Source organism: Sorex araneus, chromosome 1, assembly GCF_027595985.1.
Source record: "Sorex araneus isolate mSorAra2 chromosome 1, mSorAra2.pri, whole genome shotgun sequence".
Classification (NCBI taxonomy): domain Eukaryota; kingdom Metazoa; phylum Chordata; class Mammalia; order Eulipotyphla; family Soricidae; genus Sorex; species Sorex araneus.
Window position 1 is genome coordinate 291,674,264 of NC_073302.1, and position 23,121 is coordinate 291,697,384.

General features: G+C 55.8%; 1 protein-coding gene and 1 long non-coding RNA gene across 2 annotated transcripts in view; one reads left to right on the top strand and one right to left on the bottom strand.

The window, feature by feature from the left end:
- CLYBL (citramalyl-CoA lyase) overlaps positions 1–874 on the top strand; it is a 156,521-nt gene extending 155,647 nt beyond the window's left edge. The window contains exon 9 of the mRNA XM_055119956.1: positions 593–874. The gene's annotated coding sequence lies outside the window, so the exon portion shown is untranslated. The remainder of the gene's footprint in view (positions 1–592) is intronic.
- LOC129399621 (uncharacterized) overlaps positions 1–23,121 on the bottom strand; it is a 68,486-nt gene that overhangs the window by 26,125 nt on the left and 19,240 nt on the right. The gene's annotated exons all lie outside the window — the stretch shown is intronic.

A 23,121-nucleotide genomic window follows, 5' to 3' on the forward strand; every position in this document is an offset into this window, starting at 1 on the left:
AAACAGATTGCTGTTCGCTGCCATCCCCACTCGAAATACCCCTACCCCCAGGGGAAAGCTCTCATCCTGGGTGAACGCTTTGGATTCACTGTTCCAAGCAATTAGCAAATCAATGGGGAGAGAGTCGATAGATAATACAGTGGGGAAGGCGCTGGCTTGCCTTGCATGCAGCCAACTCGGGGTTCAGTCCCGAGCCCCCCATCCGGTTCCCTGAGTGCAGAGCCCAGAGCACGGGCAGGTGTGGCCCCAGAACTAAATAAACATAGAGAAATTCGCGAACGCCAGTTCCTCCCGTCCACACCACTGGATTTCCCGCGGAACTGTTGGCTCCAGAGCCTGTTTCACACCAGCCCCCCGCCCCTCAGGGTCCCAGTGCGGCCGGGATGTGGGGGGGGGGGGTGTCCACAATAAACTTGTCGAGTTTGAGGGACACAATGCGCAGGGCTGGGCGTACGGTCCCCGGAGATTTGCATGACATTAGAGATGGGCCGCAGGTCGGTGGCGCTGTGGTTAACGGGCTTAGCGGCGAGGTTAACCCGGCTTGTAGGAAGGGTAAATAAACATAACAACCGGCCTTTTCTTCCCCATTCAGCAAGTGCTCTTCCTCTGAAAGCTCCAGGGTATTGAAGCTTCCAAAGATCAACTCGTGTTTGCCAGAGGACGCCAAGGAAATTTGAAACACCAACAATCAGAGATTTTGTTTCTGCTCCTCATTAAATCATGAGCCTTTTGTGCGGAGCCTCGGACGACGGTTCTTTAAGAAATTAACAGAAGGGGAAGTTTTAAACTCGACACCAACCTTTTCCTGACCTCCGCAACCAACACCGCGGGAAGGCTGTTCTGTTTATTTAAATTTGTAAATAGAAAACAGTTGTGTGTGTGTGTGTGTTTTTTCATTTTCATTTTCCACCTCCTCCTCCTGCCGCCTTTTTGTTCATTCCCGTCCCCCCAGCAGACCCCAACCAGGGCACGTCCCCCACTTGACAAGGCCCGCAGGCAGGCCCAGAGGGGAGCACAGAGGAAGACCAGGTCCCCGGAGAAGCCAGCAGCACCCCCACCCGAGTACGCGGCAGAAAGGGGGTGACCGGGTTCCCTGGACCTGCAGAGACTGATGTGAGCGGGAAGGTACCTCCCTAGACACCTCTGACGGCTCCCAAACGGGGAACTGACTGAGTTTCTGCTGCTGCCCCTCCTCTGTGAATTCCTCCTTCCCCCGACTTCCTCACCAGACCGTGGTCCCCTCGCACCCAAGGGGCTGGAAGGAGGAAGCTGACCTCTCTGTCCTCCGTCTGGCCTCAGGACTACAGGCAGGGCTGTGCCGGGGTGACAGGCCTGAAGCAGCAGCAGCTGATAGAGAGAGACCCCTGTGCCCAGGAGACGCCTCTGCTCAGAACGAGGCCCTGGCAGGCAAATCCTCTTCCACCTCGCCAGGCAGAGGTTCCGCATCAGCCCCCCCTGAGCAGCTCAGACATGTGGACCAAGGGAGAAACAGCCCAGAGTGACACTTGGGGGTGCCCCGTCCAAACCCAGCCTGCCCTCCCCCACCTGAAGGCCTGTATTTGGGGTCCTGGGTCCCTACCCCATTGGAATAGTCACCTTTTAACTCATGTCACAGAAGACCCTGTGGGAGATGGAATTTCCAAGTGTCCCCATGTGTCAGCCTGGGGTCCCGAGGCAGGGGTCCTGCTGGAGCCCACCCCTAAGCCAGGAACATCCCCCCGAGTCTGCGAACAGGACCCCGGCAGAGGCCGAGTTATTCGAGAGACCCTCAGGGTCTTCTGTTCTTGGAAAAATGTCCAAGATAGGGTGGTGTTTGTTGGGAGAGAATCACCCCAATTTCTCTCTGGACAGAGGATGGGGAGAGAGATGGGGGCGGGGAGAGCTGGGTGGTGGGCTGAGGGCCCACCGCCCCCCCCATGCTGCCAAACACCCCCAGACTGTCCCATGGAGAAAGGACACAGCCCCACCTGTTTCTCTTTTGTGTCAATCTCATCACAAGCCCTGCGGCCATACACACACATACACACACATACTTTATTCATTCTTGGGGGCTAAATTATGGGTAACACTATTAAAACATTATCAGAACTAATGAGAAACAATTACTTAGAAAATGAGCCCGGCCAAGACTGTGGCGGCAGTACCCACACGGAGGCTGCAGATTAGTTTAATAAATCATCAGGGGCAAGGCTGAGGGGGCAAAGCCCAGGATGAGGAAATTGAGGTGTTTTTTTTTTCTTTTTTGGTGTGGGGGGGTTTGCATAATTTTTTCATTAATCTCAATAGGACCCCTGTGGCGTAGATTGTTTTATTCCCCTAATACCTTGCCCGAGGGGGGGCGATAAATGTCTTCATTGTTTTACTGAGGTCTTAATGAGCTCGGTGACACCCTCATTTTCATGTAGAAAGGGTCGCACCTAGGATCAGTTTGAGGGTGACAGTCCCGGCTGCCAGCGAGCGGGTTGGGAAGTTCCCGGGGTGTCTCGGGGGGCTGCTGGAAGCCCTTCCTGGGGCCGGCTGCTCGCTTCCCCAGCCCTCACCTCCCCAGGTTTGGATCTGAATCTGAAAGTAAACGAACTGTGCCGCTCCGTGCCTCATCCCCCAGGTCAAAGGCACAGAGCGAAGGGTGCAGCCCTTGGGGAATATTCGTGTGGCTAAAATCACCAACACCTTAGCCCCTCGCGGGTTTGTTGCTGGTTGTTTTTTGTTTGGGTTTGTTTTTTTTTTTTTTTTTTTTTTTGGTTGGTTGGTTTGCTGGAGTTCAGAAAACGGACCTTCCTGGGGAAAGTCGCATTTTTTAATGGAGTTTTTAAGGGGGGAGTAATGCTCTTTCCAAGACCACACGGTTTCCAATTAGCGGACAATCTGGTTTTCCTGGTTTCTCTTGACCTGGAAAAGCGGAGCGTCTTCCCTTTTCAGGGTTTGGGGTTTCTGGTTTTGGGGGAGGTGTTCGTGGGTGTGGGCTTTGTAACCTGTAGAGAAACTGACCGCACCAACCCGGCGGTAAAGAACCGAGCAGATCTTGTCTCCGTTCCCCCTTGCTGAAACGGCTGAGTCCCAGACTCGGGGCGCATCTTGCAGCCCCAGACCCTCCCCCGCGACTTTGCACCCCGCCAACGCGACCGAGGGCGCAAGGAAAAACCAGGACATGCCCAAGCTTGGAAGGCGCGGTGGGATGGGGTGAGGGCGGGGGAGGCGAGGGAACGGGACCCGGGTGTCCGGCGGCCACTGGGGCCCCGCGGGCTCCGCGGCGCGGCGCGATCTGGCGGCGTCTCCCAATAATCGATCCGAACAGGGACTGGGAGAAAGTGATGGGGACAAGAACAGGAGCGCCGGGAGGGGACCGCGAGCCGCAGCCGAGCCCTCGCGCGCTCGGGCCGGGCTCTCCGACGCCCGCACCATTTCGGCCTTTCGAGCTTTAATGTCTTTACTTATTCTTAATATTTTAAATAAAAAGGCACCGTGGTGTTCAAAGTTATTCACGATGGCGTTTTAGGCATGCCATGTCCCAACACCAATTCCCTTCACCAATGTGGTTGGTTTTTTTCTTTCTTTCTTTCTTTCTTTTTTTTTTTTTTTTTTTGTTTGTTTGTTTGGGGCCACACCCGGCGGTACTCAAGGATTACTCCAGGCTCTGCACTCAGGAATTGCTCCTGGCGGCGCTTGTCCTACCGTCTGGACTGTCGTTCCAGCCCCTACCTGATTTTTTAAAAGCACAATCTTTGGAGACTCGTGTCGCCCACGCTCCGCTCGTACTTTCTTTCGGTGCTTTGTGAAATTATCATCATTGCTATTATCATTATCGGTTCGCGCTGCAAATCGCTGCTTTTCAACCATTGGGATTTCTTCCGACGGGAAGGGACGGCCCGGGCGAGCCCCGGGGAAGGACGTGCGCCCCGGGCGCAGGGAGCCCGCGTTCCCCGCCGGCCGCTTGGCATCCCCGGGCCGGGGTCGCCGCGCGGGCCTCGCCGGTCCGGGCGCCCCGTCGGGGTTGGCGGCGACCGGCCGGGCCCGCGGGGCCTCGCGCGGCCCCGCTGCAATGGTGGCAGATCAAAGGCGGCCCCGTGTCCCCGCGGAGCCGGGGACAATCCCGCGCCTTTGTGCGCCGTTGCTAGGAGCCCGCGAAACTCAGAGAAAGTGTTGGGAGCATGTTAATCAGACTCGTTACAGTGTAACAATAAAGCCTCTCTCGGGGCTCCCGGGCCCCAGCACCCCGCACACCCCGGGGCCCGCGCGATGCACCGGGCACCCGCGGGTCCCAGGGCTGAGGCCCGCCACCAAGCAGCGCTGCGTTCCTTACTTAGATGAGGCACCAGGAGCGTGTCCCCAAATGGGGGACTTTTCCATTTTATACCAGCTTCCCCGACTAGGGAGGGGGTTGGGGCTAAAGGCACCTGGGCCACCTTCAACTCGAACCCAGGGAATGTCATCTGCGGGGCTCCTCCCATGGGGGCAAGGGGGAAGAATAAAACCGATGGCAAAAAGATGTGTGACCTCTTGCCCCCAGACTCATGCACTGTGGGTCGTTTATTCATTCAACGAATAGTAGCGACCCTGACCAGTGCCAGTCCGAAAGTTCCAGAGCTGGGGTTCTTTTCTGCTCCAGTGCCCTTCTGTGAAGTCAAAGGAGGAGCAGAGATGCAAAGCTGGCAGAAGCGGGGACAGAAGGAAGCGGCCATGGAGTGGCGGAGGGGATGTCTGGAACACCTCGCACACAGCCCTCCCTTGCAGGGGGGGTCCCCCACTTTCCCTAGGCAGCCAGAGGATGGGATTCCATCTGCCCTGCGTGGACAGGGCACAGCTGAGCTCTGCGGGCAAGATCGTGACAATGTCCAGCGCTCTGGGTGCCTGCGGGAACCACCTGCTCAGAATCAGGCCCTTCCAGGACCAGAAGCCGCCGACACATTTCCAGACCCTGGTTGATGACCCTAAGTCCAGTACAGAGTGTCTGCGACAGGAGGTCACCTGTGCGAAGGGGAGCCTCGGGGCTGGGCTAGACCTCTCCAGGGGAATCATTTCTCTCCCCAGTAAATAGAGAAATCTGGGCCGCAGCTCCAGAGAACAGCCCAGCCTGGAGCGAGCGTCCTGGAATCCCGCATTCCACACAGCGAGAGCTGCTGCTCTGCCGAAAACTGTCTTCTGGAAAATGAAAGGAACCTCACAGCGATTCTCTCGTGACGTGGGACAGGGCAGGGGTTGGGAAGAACATCTGCCACCCGTGATCGGGGCTTACGACTGGCTCTGTGTTCAGGGATCATGCCTGGCAGTGCTCGGCTACATGCAAGGCACCTTAGCAGTCTACTTTCTCTAGCCTGCTGTCATGATTTAGAATATTTTCCAGGGGGCTGGAGTGACAGCACAGCGGGGAGGGCGTTTGCCTTGCACGAGGCCAACCCGGGTTCAAATCCCAGCATCCCATATGGTCCCCCTGAGCACCACCAGGAGTGATTCCTGAGTGAAGAGCCAGGAGTAAGCTCTGTGCATCGCCAGGTGTGACCAAAAAAGCCAAAATAAATAAATTAATTAATTACTTAATTAATTAAAAAATAATAAATTACCCTTAAAATATTTTCCAGCTCGGGCCCCAAAGTACAGAGGTTACGAGACTTGCCTTGCATGCAGCTGGGCCCGGTTTGATGCCCAGCAGCCCACCAGGCCCCTGAGTAAGACCAGAAGGGACCATGAACACAGCGATAGGGGGAGTCCTGAACACTGGGTGCGACCCCAAAACAAAAAAACAAAAATAAAATTGCCAGATGAAAGATCAGTCAGTGAGGGGCTGCTCTTTGAGCCCCTCACCTGTGTGTCTCTGTTTCTTTGCTGGCCGTATTCTCGCTCAAATATGTCCTTCTCCCTTTCTCTGCCCTCACATCTCTCTAAATAAATTCCAATAAAAATTTTCTTGCTTCAACAACAACAACAAGAAATCAGAGGGACCAGAGCCCTAGTCCAGTGATGAGGGCTCTGGCCTGGCCTGCAGCTGACCTGGATTCAAACCTGCACCCCTGATAGTCCCCTGAGCACCACCAGGAGGAATCCCACAGTGCAGAGCCAGGAGTAAGGAGGAATTCTACAGTGCAGGGCCTGAGCATCACCAGGTGTGGCCCCAACACACACCACACACCGCCAAACACCTACCCACCACCTACACACACACACACACACACACACACACACACACACAGAGACACACACACCAGAATAAAATAATCAGCTCAAAGAGAGAAATCCCATGAGGGAAAGTGGCCTTCTTGGGCGGGGGGCGGGGGGTTACCGAGGCTGGTACCCAGTGCTGCTCTGGCCCGGCACCATTGGGTTTTGGACAATGGATCGATCCAGTTGCCGGCCTCATTCAGGCACAGTAATCAGCGTGGAGAGCAGGAGGATGTCCTGTCTGAGAGCCGGGCTGGAGAGTCCCTCCAGAAGCCAAAATGCTCTGAGCATCTGGCTTCTCTTTCTTCTTCTTCTTTTCTTTTTAAATAGGCTCCTTTGAGCTCCGTGGAAGGAGGACTACCTAAGCCACCATGGACTCCTGGTTTCCACTCTCTGTGGAAACTGCTAATGACCCACTCCCCGGTGAGGGCAGGAGCACTGGTCCCCTGAGCTGGGGCTCAGGCAGCAGCTGACTCTAGGAGGGGACACCCCCCACTTTTTCTGAGGTCCCTGGCAGGCCCTGCAGACCCTCCCCCTCATTCTCACCATACCACAGGGCACGAGCAGAAGGCTGAGAATCCCCCTGCACCCCTCCCCACGAAGCCCTCCATGGCTCTCTCACTTCATGGGACGTGGTTTCGATGGTTCGGCTTTTCTCACAGGGGCCTGTGTGTCCCTCGGCCCCGATATTGGACATCATCCTGCCTCTTGCAACCGCATCCTGTCCTAGTTGCCACTGGCCCACCCAGCAAGGCGCTAGCAGGACTGAGTTCCTGGGCGTGGGGACAGGCCCTCTGCTGACCCTGACCACCCGCCCCTCCGAGGACAAGAGCCACAGGAAGCCATGCAGACAGCTGCTCTGAGCACCCCGGGGGACGCAGACCCCCCCCCCCCAGCACATCTCTGCTCCCAAGCCACAGTCCGGCCCAGCAGTGGCCCGGGGGTAAAGCCTGGCCAGTATCAGGCCAGGGCCTCCTCCGTCCTCCGAGAGTTGGACCCTGGGCTCCTTGGGGAGCCCAAGGCCACCAGGTGCCAGGATGAAAGTCACAAATACCCCCCCCACACACACACACACACACGCACAGACACACACACACACACACAGATGCCTGGCTGGGGCGCGTGGTGAGCAGCATCCAGCTGTCCACAGCTGCGAGTCCTAAGTGCCCTCACCCAGGGCAGCTGCCATATGGGAGCATGAGGACCTAATCACGCTGACCGGATGTGGGGGCACTTCCAAGCGGGGATCACCAAGAGTACCCCAAATCTGGCCAACATGACTAGGGACCAGAGAAATACTGGTTAGGAACTTGCCTTGCATGTGGCCGACCCCAGTTTAATGCCAGGTGCTACCGAGGGTCTCCTGAGTCCCACCAGGAGTAATTAATTCCCGAGTGGAGAGCGAAGAGTGAGCCCTGAGCAATGCTGGGTGTGGCCCTCCTGCTCACAAGTAAAAGACTTTGTGACTTCTGCTTCGATTTACTCAGTGCTATTAATTACTTACTAATAATGCCCAATACCTTGCTAGATCTCATAAGTGCCTGTACTTTGGGTGTTTTTTGTTGCTGCTGTTGTTGTTGTTCTTTTGGGATTGCTTCGTTTTGCTTTGTTTTTCTGGCCCACACCCAGCAGTGCTCAGGGCTTACACCTGCAGGTGCACGGGCACATGTGGTGCCGAGAATTAAACCCAGGTCTGTCACGTGCAAGCAAGCACCCTTCCACTGTAGCAAGAGATATGGCCCCAGCCCCTGTGTTTCTATTCTATTTTCCTCCCTTTTGGTTTGATTTTGTTTTGGGACCACACCCAGCATTGCTCAGGGCTTACTTCTGGCTCAGCACTCAGGAATCACTCCTGGCAGGGCTTGAGGGATCATAGAGGGTGCCAGGGACCGAACCCGGGTTGGCCGCGTGCAAGGCAAACGCCCCCCATTAGACTGTGACTCCAGGCTCCAGTCCTGTTTCTATTGTGTTTCCTTCCTCAAGGTGGTGGGCCTGTGCCTCATCCAGGCAAAGCAAAGTCTCCATCCCGAGATGCGAGATGCTTCCTCATCTCCTGGGCCATCCCTGGCTTTTGTGGTACTGGTTCGGGATCCAGAACTCATCCTGGGCCTGAGGAGACTTCGGTGCTCCAGCACCTCCGGGGCACCTCGGAGAGTTGTGCAGTACCGGCTCCTGGCTGAAGGGGGCTCCATTCACATAGAAAAGCCCGCCCTGGGCACAGGGGCGGAGGACCTGTGCCAACACGGGCCTTTGAGAGAGCCCCCACGCAGGCCACAGTGCCAAACCCAGACCCGGACCAGAGCCGCGGCGCTCAGCCTCTCAACCACACAGTTCCACTCCCGCTCACGGCTCCGTGCACCATTCCCTGCTGAGGGAACCCCCAGTGAATTTTCAGGGACACAAAGAAAGAGCCGACAGCCAGCGGAGGGAGGCCTGAGCGGAGACAGGCCCAGGGCCTCGGGCAGGACGCCCAACCCGCTGAGCACTGAACACACTTTGCAGGGGAGAGTCCTGGGTTCCATCCCCGACACAGCACTGCCATGCCAGCACGGACTTGGGAGCTGTCCCCAGCCCCCAGCACTGCCAGGTGTCTCACACACACACACACACACACACACACACACACACACACACACACACACACACACACACACAGAGCAAGGAGACAGACAGCAATCAACCTCCACAAAGAGTGTCCCGCACCCGGAAAGATTCTCCCAAGTCATCAGAATTCAAACAGCCAGAGGTTGGGGAGCGTGGGAAGGGGCGGAATTCTGGAGAATTAGGGGTTAGGACGAAGGCACAGCACCTCTCACCTCCTCCGGGCCCCCTAGCTGTGGCTGATTCTTTCCATCTCTGTCCTCTAACTTCCTCTTCCCTCTTCTCGATTGCGAAAATAGTCTACACATGGGGCTGGAGCGATAGCACAGCGGGGAGGGCGTTTGCCTTGTACGCAGCCGACCTGGGTTCGATTCCCAGCATCCCATAAGGTCCCCTGAGTACCACCAGGGGTAATTCCTAAGTGCAGAGCCAGGAGTGACCCCTGTGGCATGGCTGGGTGTAACCCAAAAACAAAACAAAAAAAAAAGTAGTCTACATAGACACAGGGAAGAAAACAACCACGTAGGGTCCATTTTTGCCGGCATCAGAGCCCAGGGGGGATTCTTGGTTCTCTGAGAACTTGACCCCAGGAACGCCGTGGGTGCGAGTGAGTGACGGCATCTGGAGGTGGCCAGGGTGCTGTTTCTGAGGTTGCAGTTGAAGTCTGGGGGAAGGTGCTGTCGAACGCAAAGCCCACATTCAGATTCCTATTGAAATGATAGAGAAAAGGAGGACCTGGAAATGTCCGTATCGGCCCATTAGGTTCTCATAGATATTATTGGGGTATGCAGCCAGAAAGAAAACCGAGAAACCCAGATGAGCCTTTGGATTTCCTTCTTCTTTTTTTTTTTCCTTTTTAGGTCACACCCGGCGATGCACAGCGGTTATTCCTGGTTCTGCACTCAGGAATTACTCCTGGCGGTGCTCGGGGGACCCTATTCGAGATGCTGGGAATCGAACCCGGGTTGGCTGCGTGCAAGACAACTGGCCCTCCCCGTTGTGCTATTGCTCCAGCCCCCTTGGATTTCCTTCTTTTTTTTTGCTTTTTTTTGGTCACACCCAGCGATGCTCAGGGGTTACTCCTGGTTTTGCACTCAGGAATTACTCCTGGCATGCTTGGGGGACCATATGGGATGCCGGGGATTGAACCCGGGTCGGCCGTGTGCAAGGCAAACGCCCTACCCGCTGTGCTATCACTCTGGCCCCTTGGGTTTCCTTCTTAATCTTATCCTCTACCTCATTCCTCTGGGCACAGGAGCCACAAAGGAATCAAGATGTAGATCTCAAAACGCAAATTCTCAGATGGTCAAACATCTCATTTTAGACTCCTGAGCATGTCTCTCCCCCACCCCCAAGTTTGTTTGTTTGTTTGTTTGTTTCTTTTTAACTGCCTGGTTAAAACAACAACCTTGTGAATAAGTCCTGGGTCCTTCTGTCAGCTCTTGAATTTTAAATTGGAAAGCAGATTCCTGAGACTACAGAAAGGTAAACAGCTTCCAAGGAAGTGGCCAGCGGATGGGGCAGTGAATCTGCAGGCGCTGCCTGGGAACGGGAGCCTATTTCTAAGTGGTGTGTTCAAACACGCCACCGGCCTTTCCCTGGCTTCTCCAAAAGGCATATGTGTTAGATTAGTGCTCAGCAAAAGACTGTGTTTTCATAGCCTCTGGTGCTGCCTGGATAAAAATTGGGACGCTGGGTGCTGAGAGAACTGAGCCTTCTTCTTCTTCTTCTTTTTTTTTTTTTTTTTGAATTTTCAAAACTTGTTCCTTCTTCCTCTCTTATTTTCTTTCAAGCAAACAAAGACCCGAGAACCCCTTTAAGAAATCTTATCCATTCCCACAGAGTCCCAGTTTGCTGACCTTCAGGCCACAGAGTAAACCCTTCCTTTTAAGTCAAGCATTCCCCATTGGGAAGCACTCCAGCTTTTTCTTTTTATGAGGAATTTTAACTGCTGGCCTTAATTTAATTATTGTATTTTGTACATACTCCCAGAAGCCCCAGGGCAGGAGCTGGACTCCTCCCTCCCCCCCCAAAAAAAAAAAAACCTTTCAAATAAATATCCTGAGACATGGCTGTTTCTGATGGTCACGTCCCGTCCTCCACTTGTATTTCTAATCTAAATACCAAAATACCAACCAGGGGTCTTTCTGCTTCCTGCCTTCTCCGTGCAGCCTCCAGCCCCCCTCCTTTGCTCTCCCTGCATAGACAGGGAATCGAGTCCCTTGAGGCCCAAGTGGGTGACCAGAGTTTCATAACAAGAAAACAAGGACCATTTCCTGAGTTAGACGATATTTTTAACCACTCTTTTTTTTTGCGGGGCGGGGTGGAGGGGAACAGGCTGTGCTCATGGATCATTCTTGCTCTTTCTTTTCTTTTTCTTTCTTTCTATTCTTCAGGGGAAGGGGGTGCTTTCTGGGTCACACCCAGTGATGCTCAGGGGTTACTCCTGGCTCTGCACTCAGGAATTACTCCTGGAGGTGCTTCAGGGACCCTATGGGATGCTGGGGATCAAACCGGGATCGGACAGGTGCAAGGCAAACACCCTACCCACTGGACTATTGCTCGGGCCCCTCCCGATTTTCTTTTTTCTTTTTTGATCACACCCAGCAATGCACAGGGGTTACTCCTGGCTCTGCACCCAGGAATCAGGAATTACTCCTGGCGGTGTTCGAGGGACCATATGGGATGCTGGGAATCGAACCCAGGTTGGCTGCATGCAAGGCAAACTCTCTGCCCGTTGTGCTGTCGCTCCAGCCCCTCCTGCTTGTTCTTAAGGGATGCCAGGGACTAGGCCCAGGTTGTGACATGTGAGGCAAGTGCCTTCACCTCTGTACCATCTCTCTGGCCCCTGAACTACATGTTTAAAACCTCGATGGCTCTGGGATAATATCTCCCAGAGGGGCCACTGAGGCGCCCTTTGCCCTGAGCCTGGGGCATCGGGGATGCCAGCCACCCTCTATCCCAGCTGCTGGGTGCTGCTGGCCCCAATATTGCTACCCCACTGCTTACCCCTGAATAGTTTGTCTCCCTGAGCACTGCTGGGTGCCGCCCGCCCTGGTGGGTCCCAATAGCACCATATCGCAGGAACAGGCAGAAAAACAGCTAACCCAGTTGCCTCAGTCACCGCTGGGTGTGACTCTGGGCCCCTGAGCACTGCCTGGGAGTCTCCCCCAGCCCCAGACAAAAATAAATGATGCAAACAGGGCTGGAGCTTGAGCTCCAGGAGCCTTTGCACGAGGAGGTGTCCTGGGGCAGATCCCCGGCAGCACAGAGCCCAGAATACTCCCCTGAGCACTCCCGGGTGTCAGCCCCAAAACAGCAGCAACAAATTGTTTCTTCTTATTATTATTTTTTATTTTTTAATTAGTGAGTCACCATGAGGGTACAGTTACAAATTTCCCCATCTTCGTGCTTGTGTTTCCCTCATACAATGTTTGAGGACCCATCCCTCCACCAGTGTCCATTCTCCACCGCCAATGAACCCAGTATCCCTCCCACCCTCCACTTCCGTCCCCCCACCCCCACCCCACCCCGCCTCTGTGGCAGGGCATTCCATTTTGTTCTCTCTCCTTTTGGGTGTTGTGGTTTGCGATACGGGTATTGAGCGGCCATTGTGTTCAATCTCTAGTCCACCTTCAGTACGCTTCTCTCTAAATTGTTTCTTATTTTTAAAAAAATCAACTTCCTTAAAACAAATGCACAGCCATAATTCTGTTTGGGATTAGGCGAGTTGTAAAATAGTTTACTGGGGGGTGGAGAGTGACAGTACAGTGAGGCGGGCACTTGCCTTGCACAGGCCAGCCTGCATTCAACCCCCGGCATCACAAACGGTTCCCTGAATCCCACCAAAAATAATTTCTGAGTGCAGAGCCAGGAGTAGCCCCTGAGTACAGCCAGCGGTTACCCAAAAAAAAATTTCTTTTTTTTTCTTTTTGGGTCACACCTGGCAATGCTCAGGGGTTACCCGTGGCTCATGCATTCAGAAATCGCTCCTGGCAGTGCTCGGGGACCATATGGGATGCTGGGAATCGAACCTGGGTTGGCCATGTGCAAGGCAAACACCCTCCCCGCTGTGCTATCGCTCCAGCCCCGCTGGCCCATATCTTTTAAAGTAAAGTGTGCTCACACCGAGATGATGGAGACAGCTCAGAGGGCAGAGCGTGCAGGAGACAGGGTTTAGTTCCCAGCGTCCGTCACGTGATCCCCTGAGCACCCCCCCAAGAGCCTCCCGCCTTTCACTATCGGGTGTGGCCCTCAAACAAAGCAAGAGCAAAATGGTGCACTCGCAGATGGCTTGTTCACCTAATATTTTCATTTCACAGCCTGACCTTTTGGGGGTCAGGGGGACAGTACAGTTCCCCCCTCCCCTCCCCCAAGGCCAGTACCAAAGAACAGGGGTGACTTTGCTGTCCTCCACCCCCCAATCTGCCTTGGCTCCTCTCCCCATCAGCAAGGTGCTGCTTTTACACCACAGGAGAACCCCCCTCCCCTCACCCCTTCCCTGCGGCCCCTCCTCCAACACACTCATCTTGACTTGGGGCCGGTCTCAGGACCTCCCAGGAGCGCACGGGAAGCTTTGATCCCCGTGATTAGCCCGACTGGGCCCAGGCGAGGAGCAGAGGGCAGAGGAAGCTTCAGTCCCTTTTATAGAGCAAGGGGACCCAGAGCCGCGCTTCCGCTCAGGTGTTCTCCAGGCAGACCCCCGAAGGCCCCCCGCCTGCTTAGACCATTAGGCTAAACCTGATCTTCTTTCTCTTTTCCCCCCAGTTTTATATTTCCGACTTCTCTGCTAAAGATGAATCAAATGCAGGGACCCGACAGATGGAACGGTGGGTAAGGTGCTTGCCTTGCACGTGGCTGACCTGAGTTCGATCCCCAGCACCCGATATGCTCACCCCCCAGCCCCAAGAGGGATGATCCCCGAGCTCAGAGCCAAAAGTTAGGCCCCCAGCACCACCAGGGGTGCCCTGCCCAACTCCATAAACACACACAGGGAAAAAAACAAAACGCTTGAGCTTGGGGCCAGAATGACCTTTTTTTTTTTCTTTTTGGGGTCACACTCGGCGTTGCACAGGGGTTACTCCTGGCTCATGCACTCAGGAATTACTCCTGGTGGTGCTCGGGGGACCCTATGGGATGCTGGGAATCGGACCTGGGTCGGCCGCGTGTAAGGCAAACGCCCTCCCCGCTGTGCTATCGCTCCAAGGGCCAGGGAGAGCTTGGCAGGACCTTGCATGCTTTGTCTGGGCCCACCGCCACCCCGGCCCTCCTAAAATCACCAAGACTCTTCCAGCTGCAACCCGCTGAGCACTGCACACAGGGCACCTGGTGTGGCCCCCAGACAAAAATGAAGAACCACGGACTAGGTGCCGGAGGGAGAGCACAGGGAAAACTCACTGTCCTGTGTGCACCTCTGGATCCAGCTTCAGCACAGACAGACCCCTGAGCACTGCGAAGGGTCACTCCTGAACACAGGGCCAGGACCGGCCCCTGGGCAGTGCTGGGTATGGCCCCACCCCAGCCGATCCCCCCAAATTAAAAACCATGGTCGGAGCAGCTAGGAGGCAAGGCTCTGGGCGGCCTGAGCCGGGTCCCAGCACCTCAAGGTCTGGGCAGCAGGCGGGGAACTTTTGACCTCAGCCTGGGTGGCGAAGAAAAGACTCCAAAGCATGTCCAAGGGTGGCGGAATTTCTCCCTCCGGGGCTGAGGGTCCGGGGGCTGTGTTTACACACCTGGACCTGGGAGATTCAGATTCGGGGCAGGGGGGCGCCCCCACCATTTGTGGGATGAATTGCGCCTGCTCCAAGGAGCCCTGAGCAGGAGCCAGGTCTGCAGAGAGGCCCCAGCCTTGCCACTTGCTGCGTTTCCAGGAACAGAGCTGGAAGTTCCTGCCACACGGGAGGTGGTGCTGACCCCTGCTCGCGCCCGGCTGACTCTGCAGAGACCCGGGCTCAACAGTGTTTGGGGCCCACGCAGTACTACAGCGAGGAGGGCACTCGCTTTGCACGCCGCCAACCCACATTAGACCCCCCGCATCCCACCTGGTCTCCTGTGTCCTGCCAGGAGTCACCCGGTGCTCACTCAGTCGCCTGACACTTACTAAGGGCAACCCCCCTGCCAAGTGCCAAGAATGGGCACCAGAAAGAAACTTTCTTTTGGGGGGAGTCTGTTTTGGCTGGGAACCATGGCATGCGGGGCTCAGGGGTGCCAGGGATTGAACCACAGTAAACTGCAGACAAGCAAAAGTGCTTTTCCTCCTGTACTTCTCTGGCCTGAAAGTGTTCTGTTTTGTGTTTTGGCTACACCCAGGGGTGCTCAGGGGTTACTCCTGGCTCTGCACTCAGGAATGACTCCTGGCGGGGCTCAGGGGACCATACGGGAGTAAAGGGTCAGGTTCGGGGATGCAAACATACACAGTTCCGTTCCCTCACTCTAGTGTGGAGACACGGAGAAACACAACAGCACGGGTTCCTAAATCATACCAGTCACGGCTGCGCCCCAACTGTGAGACGCACCCAGGGACCACAGGGGACCCCACACAGACCTCGCCACCCTAAGCAGTGACCGGAGGGAACCTCCCCCTGGTTCCCCGGCTCCAATCTGCACCTCCTCAGGTGCAGGGAGGCGTCCCCGAAAGGCCTCACCCCAGCCTGACTGCCTCCTCCCTCTGACTCAACCTCATCCACTGATTCCAGTCCTCTTTAGACATCTCCTTCCTCAAACTCTGCCTCCCCCCTCTGATTCTGTCTCCACCTTCTATTCTACCTTCCCCTGCCCACTCTGCCTCCTCTGCCTCCTCCCTCTGACTCAGCCTCCTCCCCTCACACTCCTTATCCCATTTTACTCTGCCCCCTCCTCCCGGACCTTACCTCTCCCTCAAACTCTGCCTCCTCCCTCTGACTCTGTCCCATCCCAATTCTCCATCCCCTCTTTAACTGTCCTTCAGATTCTGCCCCCTCCCTCTGACTTGCCCATGGGCCTGCTCACCAGGTGGCTCACCAGGGGATGCCCCCAACATCCCAGAGCTTTAAAATGGCCTTGCTCACTGGCCACTTGACCTGACCCTCCTGGGCCCACACCGGCCTCTGCCCGCAGGGCCTGCCCCTCGGGGCCCCGAGTCCAGCTCCTTCATGGAGAGATGCTGCCGGTGTCCCATGCAGGACTGACGACCATCAGGCTCTGCGTCACATCGCGGGGTAGAAAGAACCTCGCAAGGAACAAAAAAAGGGGGCGGAGAAGCAGCGGGGGGGGGGGGAGGGGGGGCTGGGGGCGTGTGCCTTGGGGGCTGGGCTCGGCCACTTTAGAGCCTCCATTAAAAGCAGATTTGTGGGGGGCGGGGGTGGGGAGATGCTATGGCTGCTTGTAATTGCTCCAAATAAATATCCTGGGCAATTTCCAGAAGGGTCTCTGCAGCCGCTTCCCAGCGAGAGGGCCCCTTGCAGGAAGTGCTCCCGGCGCGACAGAAATGGAAACTCCTTCTGCTCGGGCCGAGGCCGAAGGTGCCCGCGCGAGGACTCGCAAGCACAGACTGTGAATGCCACATAACACTTCATTTTTCTGATGAAAATCTGCATCCCTGGGCTCTGCCTCCCCCTGCCGCCCTCCCTCTCCCTCCTCCCCCCACACACACATTGGCCGCCACCGTGTTGCTGAGCTAAGAGCCCGTTTGTAGGGGGTGAAGGAGCCAGGTCAGCCGGTACAAGCTTGGCCTCCGGTGCGGGGGCTGTCCCCGAGACCGGCCTCGCCACCACCTGCCACCACCAAGCTCACAGTCTCACCCCTACACGTCCCGCATGTCCCAGGAGGTAGAAGGTCCGGCAGCAGGAGACCTCAGCCCTCTGGGCCGGGGCTTTATTCCTGGACAGCAGGGGGTGGGGGAGCGGCCACGAAGGAGAAGAGGCAGGGGGGTGCCCATCAAGCCAGTGCTCCCCGGAGGCCCTGCCAGGACACCCCCAGCCTCCCTGCCTTGGCGTTTCCTGGGGCCAGTCCTACCGAGAGCCAGTAAGAAACTTCTTTTGAGGGGCTGGAGCGATAGCACAGCGGGTAGGGCGTTTGCCTTGCACGTGGCCGACCCTGGTTCAATTCCCAGCATCCCATAGGGTCCCCTGAGCACCGCCAGGGGAGATTCCTGAGTGCAGAGCCAGGAGTAACCCCTGAGCATCGCCGGGTGTGACCCAAAAAGCAAAAAAAAAAAAAAAAAGAAAGAAAGAAACTTCTTTTGAAAAATGCAAAGTCAGAACCAACCCCGACCTCCCTCCCAAAAAAACCCCTCTACCCTAAAATTACTTTTTCCTCCCTCCAAAGAAGCATCCTTTGACAGAGAACCCTGATTTTCATCTATCCACTCTCGGCCCCTACTCTGCCCGGCTCCTCCTCAGCCAGGGCCCCCATAAATACCGTTTACTGCCTCCCACCGTTAGAATAGATTGGGCCGCTCTTCCCTTTGCTAAATCACTGTGTCACTTGGGTAATATGGAGTAGCTCTGACTTACAAAGGGAGGGGGTGGGGGAGGGCGGGAGGGGAAAGGTTCAACCCAAGGGCTGGACCAGAGAGGCTGACCTCAGATTTTGACAGAACGAAGCCCAAAGGACCCAACTTCCTGAGGCCCAGCCTGGTCACACGCAATGACGGCCACCACACCTTTCTTGAGGAAAGTGTGCGAAAGTTCCCCGCAAAGCCAGGGGTAGGGCAGAGCAAACGGGGGTCACTGTCGGGTTTGGGGTGTCAGGACAAAGAGATTAAAAGATCCCAAGTTCAAACGCACGTTAACACCTGGAAGGCACCAGGGGAGACTGGTGAGATCTCACACACACACACACACACACACACACACACACACACACAGACACCACACCACACACCCCGCATACCACATACACGCATCACTCGCATTGCTTGGGACACCTCCGAGGAGGGTGGAGTGCCCTTTGGTCCCTGGGCCCCGCGGGCTAATGCCGGGTATTCATATGCATTTTCTCGGCAGTTATCCCCAGCTGGAGGGGGCGAGAAAGTGTCTGGGGGCCAAAACAGGAAGTTCCGCCCTGCCCGCCCACAGACCCCCTCTCACAAGCAAGAGTTTTGGGCCCTGCGATTGTCATGCTAACACCTGTCCTCACTGCATACGGATTAGGCACATTGAGATGATTTACAAATCCAGGAATTAACTTTCTCTCCTAAACATTCCTCGCCTTTCTTTTCTCCTCTCCACTTCTTAGCTACCGACCACTCCAAAGGGCCCCGAGTGAAGCTTCTTTCAAAGTCAGGAAGGAGGGAGCGAGCTGTGTGCGAGCTGTTTCCACTCTCTCTCGGGGCCCGCCCAGGCAAGGCCTCTCCGTGAGAGAGCCACTAACAGCTCGGGGTGCCGAGACCTCCCAGGAGCCCCCCTCGCCCTGCAGATCTAGCTGACTGGCACGAGCCCAGCTGTCCTGACATTTGAAGGAGAATTCTGAAGGGAATCTGCACAACCTCACGGCACCCCCTTCTCCCCAAGTCACTTGCCTCCTTTGTACCTGTCCTCATGGCTGATGGCCTCTACTCTTGGCCACAGAGGGAAGTGCACACTTCTCCATGCCTCTGACCAAAGGTGGCCCACATTTTTGCTCTAGTCTTCCACTAATTTTTTTTGGCCGTTTCCCCCATAATCAACACCTCTTTATTTTCCTGATAATTAATACCACTGTTTTACTGGGTAGCACAGCAGGTAGGGCGTTTGCCTTGCATGCGGCTGACCCAGATTCGATTCCTCCAGCCCTCTCAGAGAGCCCGGCAAGCTACCGAGTATCCTGCCCACAAGGCAGAGCCTGGCAAGCTACCTTGGGGCATATTCGATATGCCAAAAACAATAACGGCAAGTCTCACAATGGAGACATACTGGTGCCCGCTTGAGCAATCGATGAACAACAGGATGACAGTGCTACAGTTTTTTTTTCTTTTTGGGTCACACCCGGCGATGCTCAGGGGTTACTCCTGGCTCTGCACTCAGGAATCACCCCTGGTGGTGCTCAGGGGATCCTATGCGATGCTGGGAATTGAACCCGGGTCGGCCGCGTGCAAGGCAAACGCCCTCCCCGCTGTGCTATTGCTCCAGCCCCAGTGCTACAGTTTTACTGGGTCAGAGAGAGAGAGAGAGAGAGAGAGAGAGAGAGAGAGAGAGAGAGAGAGAGAGAGAAAATAAGGTAAGCGTGCGCATGGCCAACCTGAACTCGCCCGAGCAACCAGTAGGAGAAATCCCTGAGCACAGCACCAGGAGGAAGCCCTGAGCCAGACGTGACCCCCAAACAAAACCTAGGACCAATGTCCTACTGAGTTTCCAGCGTAGAGCAAGGGGACAGCACACCTCACTGCTGTCAAGCCACCCAGGGTCAGTAACACAACAGATGCATTTGGTAGTGGCTCAAGACTGAATGGAGGGGCTAGAGCAATAGCACAGCGGGGAGAGTGTCTGCCTTGCATGCGGCCAACCCAGGTTCGATTCCCAGCATCCCATATGGTCTCCTGAGCACCGCTAGGAGTAATTCCTGAGTGCAGAGTCAGGAATAACCCACGTGCATCGCCGGGTATGACCCAAAGAGCAAAAAAATAAATAAAACTGAATGGACCCTGGTCATTCAAACAAGCCAGAGAGTAGGTGAAGCTGGGCAATGGGGCAAAGTGGGTAGAGAGGTGTGGGGTGGGCAGGAAGGAGGAGTTCCCGGGACCTGGGTGCTGTTACCATCACCTCCCATCACCTCCATCCAGGCCCTTGTAACCCGGGCTACTGGGAAGCTCATTCACTCTCAGTCCCTTCCCCCTTTGCTTTCTTTCTCCCCCTCCCCATGCCCCTGGATCTACCATCTGCCAGTCTTCCTGTTCTTAGGGGCTCCTGGGAGGCAGTCCCAAATGGTCTTTGTTACCAGAGTGAAGGCCTTTTGTTATCTCTACAGAGCTTGTAACAACACATTATCACTGAGAAGTTTCCATAGAGATAAGGGATTTCCCCCAACACACAGAGAAACACACACACACACACACACACACACACACACACAGACACACACAGACAGACACACAGACACACACACACACACACACACACACCCTGATAGCACAGCGGGAGGGCATTTGCCTTGCATGCAGCCTACCTGGGTTTGATCCCCAGCGTCCCATCTGGTCCCCTGAGCATGGCCAGGATTAAGTGCTGAGTACAGAGCCAGGAGTAACCCCTGAGCATCAAAGAGTATGGTCCAACAACAACAACAAAATAAAACCCCTCCTGCCTGGTGCCAAACAGTGAAAGGTGACAACACTATGCTCTAACACCGCCAACTCTCCCCCGTGTTCTCCCCCAAAGAGAGAGTCAAGCCCGGTCTCTCCTCGCCCTGACTCTACCCGTCACAGATCACAGATGTTCCTGGAAGAGGGAGGTTAGTCCTGGTGGCATCTGTGTTCCCTGCTGGTGAGGGGCCGCCCCCACCAAGCAAGACCCCGCTCACCCCCCTTCTCCCTTTGCCCTTCTTCCCTTGAACCCTCTCGGTGTGCACTTGACTTCTCCCCATTTCCGAGCATTTCCCTCTGTGAGTTCTAGATCTTTCTTCCCGCAGGCAGCAGGGGGCAACAGTATCTCCTAGATCCCCCAGATCCATGGCTCGCCGGAGGGAGGGAAGACTCTGAGTGGACCTCCTAGAGCGAGGCGGGCGTGGACACTACTCTGGAGTCTGGAATGAGCCGGAGCCGGAAACAGCGCTCTCCCAGACAGCCCGTGCCAAGGCATTCTGTTTCCGTCGGTAAATAGTCTGTTCCGAACACTGTTTAGATGCATATTAACTCGCCGGAGCACGACACTGGCAGCATTCCCCTCCAGGCTGTATTTTGCAGGGAGACAACTTCCCCCCCTCCCCCCCGCCCCACACCCCTCTCCATGACTGAGACCAGAGATTGCACGAAACAGAAGTCGTGTGTTATTCTAGGTAACACCAGGCCCCATCCCAGGCTGCCCTGGAGTTCTTCTGCAAGCTGGCGGTGAATGTCCTGCTTTGAGTACCTGTCACGGCAGCAGGTTCGGGTCTCTGGGGCTTCCTGTGCGTGTCTTGGAGTCTCAGCAATGGGGACAACAATAAACCAAGTGACAGAGCCGTTGGGGAGATTTGTGCCCCAACAGAGCCCGTCAAACTTGGAAGCTGAGGCAAAAGCAGGACCCTGTTTCTCCACTCTGCACACATTTGGGGGAGCATTGAGAGGGCACCCTCTTGAAAAACATTCGGAAGGGATGGAGTCTGAGGGGTGCTTGGATGCTCGGATCTAACCCCCTGGCCAGGATTTTGCTGCTGTTGCTCCCGGGTCTGCCGTGAGGCCCTCCAGAGCCAGAACCTGGAGAACGTCAGGAGTCTGGAATTCCATTTTTTTTTTTTGGTTTTTGACCCGTAGAGAATTTTTATTTCCTTGAGTAGCTCAGTGCACCCGCCTGGCTCCATCTTCACTTCCGAAGCAACAATTGCTGAATGAAGCTGCTCTAGGGAATCCTGGGATCCAGGAGCAGACTTGAGTTCCTCGCACGCTCTGTGAATTCTCGGGCACAGCTCCATGTACATCTGCCATGGTCTCTCTGGGGAGAGAACCCCCAGCTCTCACTGGACGCCCCCCAGTGCTCCGAGGTGTCCTTCTTGTCTCTGTGCAGGACTAACGGTCACTAAATCCCCGTTTCCCCAATCCTCAGGGAGAGTGTTAGGGATGCCTTGGCCCCAGGGAACCACGCACAGCCGGAAGTGGCTGGTATCTCCCAGCTTCTCGCCTCTGACCACAAGTTGCCCACTGCTGGGACAGCAGCCTTCCCTCCCTGAGCCACAGTGGGCAACTGAGGTTGGGCAGTGGAGGGCAGGACCCCAGCCCTTGCACCCACCCACCCACTGTCTCTGCTCCCTCTGTCTCGCTCTCACTTCCAGGGCCTTCACACATAATTCAACCATATTCAAACGAGCCACTGGTGGTACTCGAAGTTGCCGTGTTTGTGCTGGGAAAGAGACAGGTATGCGGTGGGCCTCTCTCCTCTCTGCAAACACCCCTGGGCACCCCTGTGTTGGCATTTGCCTCCACAGCCACAAGGTGAGTCGGACCCATTGGCCATTTCCCAAGCGATTGCCTTTGCTGACCCCAGACCGGTGACCCCGCTGCATTGCACTCTTTCCCACCTGTGCGTCTAGGTGACTGGGGGCCCATTACCTAAAAGCCACCCAGCTCCCTTCCCCGTGTTCCAGAAAAGCACAGTCCTGCAGCATGGAAACCTTTACCACTGGACAAAGAACCCACAAGGCATCAAGTTCAAACTTAGACGTGAAAGACAGGACAGCGGGGCTGGAGCGATAGCACAGCGGGGAGGGCGTTTACCATGCACGCGGCCCACCCAGGTTCAATCCCCGGCATCCCATATGGTCCTCCGAGCACTGACGGGAGTAATTTCTGAGCGCAGAGTCAGGAGTAACTCCTGAGCATCACCGGGTGTGACCCCCAAAAAGCAAAAATGAAAACAGAACAGCCACACCCCCACCCCCCACTCCTGACCGACACAGGAGCAGGAGCTCTTCCCAACACAGGACATCCTCTCGTTCCACCACTGCACAGGGGGCCTCTCATCGCTCATTACCTTTGCGGGGTTGCGGGGGGCACACCTGGCAGTGCTCAGGGGCTTCCGTGCTGCTCAAACCACCTGCTGTCCCAGGGATCCGAACCAGGATTGGCCACAAGTAAGGCAGGTGCCTCCCCAGCTGTAGTGTCTCCTCCCCTCCCCGAGACCCCTCCCATTATCTGAAGCTCAGGTCAGCTGTCCCTTTCCCGGCCACGGCCAGTGGTGGCCACCCTAGGAGGTCTGCATTCTAAAGAATGGAGGATTCCAGTGCTTCTCCTTCTTGATTTTGTTTGGGGGCCATACTCAGCAGAGCCGAGGGACCACACGGGGAGTGGGGGCTTGAACTGGGATCAGCTGGGTGCGGGGAGGTGCCCTCCCTGCTGGGCCATCTCTCTTGCCCTGATTACACAAGTTTCATAGAAATGACTTCCACAAAATGGCCACTGTTTGTTGCATTTCGTCTATCCGTTCCAAAGTTTCAATGGCCTGTACTGGAGCGATAGGATGGCAGGGAGGGCTTTTGCCTTGGACATGCTGACCCGGGTTCGAACCCCGGCATCCTAGATGGTCCCCGAGCATGACCAGGAATAATTCCTGAGTGCAGAGTCAGGAGTAACCCCTGAGCATTGCTGGGTGTGACCCAAAAGAGAGACAAAACAACCCCCAAAGTCTCAATAACCTAATTCTTTTGTTTGTTTTAGGAGGAGCTGGCAGCTCAGGGACTACTCCTAGTGGTTCTGGGGGACCTTGCAGGGGTGGAACTGGGGTC